The sequence below is a fragment of the Molossus molossus genome, unplaced genomic scaffold (assembly GCF_014108415.1).
Source record: "Molossus molossus isolate mMolMol1 unplaced genomic scaffold, mMolMol1.p scaffold_m16_p_19, whole genome shotgun sequence".
NCBI classification, from domain to species: Eukaryota; Metazoa; Chordata; class Mammalia; order Chiroptera; family Molossidae; genus Molossus; species Molossus molossus.
The window spans coordinates 55284147-55286476 of NW_023425354.1; the positions used below are offsets into that span (position 1 = coordinate 55284147).

Below are 2330 nucleotides of genomic sequence, written 5' to 3' on the forward strand. Positions count from 1 at the left end.
TATAGCTTATAAACAAACAAATGAAATAAAATCTGTGATGGGTTTTTGTTGTTGTTGTTAATTCTCACCCAAGGAAACCTTCAAACTGATTTTTAGATAGAATGGAAGGGAGGGGGAGAGAGAGAGACATCATTGATCGGCTGCCTCTTACCTGCCCCGGACCAGGGCTGGGGATGGAACCTGCAACCTTAATAGGTGCCTTTGACCAGGAATCAAACCCGAGACACTGAGGTCTAAGGGGCGATGCTCTAACTGTGGAACCAGACCTGCCAGGGCCTGCGGTGGTTTCTGATGTGTCGATTGGCTAGAATAGATTTCAAGGACGGAAGGAAGAGCAGTGGTCTTCTAGTGACATGCACATACCTTTTCACAGTTATTCAAATACTAATCAGGTGCTACAGTAAAGGTACTTTGCGGATGTAATTAATGTTCCTAATCAGTTGACTCTAAGAAAGACCACCCTGGTGAGCCTGATTTATTCCGTGAAAGCCCATTGGGAGAGGTCTGAGGCCGTCCCTGAGCCAGACTCCAGCAGCGGGGCCTCTACAATTGCTCTCTCACCGCTGGGTTTCTCCACCTTGACTGCAGGAGACAACAGCTTGGCCCACGGCCGCGGGGTTCCAGGCTGCTCGGTTCAGCTACCTGACCCATGGATCGCAGACTTCGCTGAGCTGGCCTCACAATCATCCAAGCCATTTCTTATAAGAAGTCTGACAATAATCTATTCATCTAGGTGTGTTTTTCATACCGGTTCTGTTTCTCTGGTTGAACATTGAATGATACAAATGGAGTAAAAAAAGGGGGGAGGGGGGGGGATTAACCCCCAAAAGCACAAACTTTTTCTTAAAGGACCAGACACTGATCATTTTAAGCTTACAGGCTGTACGGTTTCTGTACTAATGACAAAGCCGCTGTATACAGTACATAAATAGGTAAAGTTGTGTTTCATAAACATTTATTTGCAGGCCGAAGCGGCCCGCAGCCTCGCGACCAGTGGACAGGGGCCTCCGCGCTCACAGGCGGCTGGCGCACCCTGAAGCCCCCTGAGCGCTGAGCCGCACCGGCCGGCGCTGGGCCTGGGCGGCTGGCACCGTGCGGAGCTGCGCTGCTATACCCCGCGCTGTGCACCCGCCAGCCTCCTTCCTGGCCCTGCTGGTGGCCAGAGCGGCACAGCGTGGTCCACGGCACGGGGCTGGCGGCGGCAGGTCGTGGCGACCGGGAGGCTTGTGGGCACAATTCACGGCGCCCGTGCACCATGGAGCGCAATCGGAGACCTGCTGCTGCTGCTGCTGCTGGCGCTGCGCGACGCGGACCAGAAGCTCCCAAGCTGGCCTGGCTCCACGAGCACGTGGCCTTCGAGTTCGTGTTCAAGGCGGACGACGACTCTGCGCGGCTGGACGAGCTGCGTGCAGGCGACCCCGCGCGCCTCCGCCGCCTCTGCTGGGGCTTATCAGGGCCGCGGCCGCATAAAGCCTGGGGACCGCTGGCGAGAGGCGGCCTGGCAGCTCTGCGACTACTACCTGCCCTACTCAGAGTGGCGGCTTTGGGCTCTGGTGGCCGTGACCTGGTGCACTGCCTGAGTCTCAACCGCAAGTACCCGCGCGCGTGGCACAGCAAGGACGTGGTGATGGGCGCCGCCCATGGCTGTGCAGAGCGACCACGACCAGCGCTTGCACACCCAGTACAAGTCCCACGGCAGCAGCAACCGGTACCTGGAGACACACAAACAAAGCCTGTATGACATGTTGAAGAAGCACCAGATGCTGAGGCGCGAGGGCCGCCTGTGCGAGCAGGAGGTGTATTTGCATCTCTCCTACATCTGTGGCTGGTCTGCTCCGTCCTTGCGGTGCTGTCAGAGGAAGGCAGGCATCCCCTGAGCGCTGTTGCCACTGATGGAGGGGTGGCCAGGACAGATGCCTCAGAAGGTGGCAGCTGAGGGGGTCCTTAGGGAGCCCCTCCCCCCCAGTCTTACACTGGGAGAGCTGAGAGGTCTGGCTGATTGTCTGAGATGAGTCCAGCGCTCAAGAGGGACCTAGTTTATTTGGTGACTGGTGGGGCTTTAGTGCAAATGCTGTGCATCAGCAGACAGCTAGGCGCCAGCTCCAATCTGCACCCAGGTGTGCGCACCTACGGTATTGCTCAAGAGCATCTGCTTCTGGGTCTGGGAGATGCTGGGGCTTGCCAGGGCAATGCGTCATGTCCAGGTAGGAGTGTCCTGCCCCTCAGCCAGCATTTGCCTGGGCTGGGAAGATGCCCAGCTTTCGTTGTGAGTGGGGAAGAATCTCCTGGGTCTGTAGAAGCTTACAGCTGCCTCCCTCCCCAACCCCCAC

At 57.3% G+C, this 2330-nt stretch overlaps 1 pseudogene; it reads left to right on the plus strand.

Moving 5' to 3' along the window:
* The first annotated feature begins 1255 nt into the window (after window positions 1–1255).
* LOC118634905 lies at window positions 1256–1877 on the plus strand (annotated as a pseudogene).
* Window positions 1878–2330: the final 453 nt, after the last annotated feature.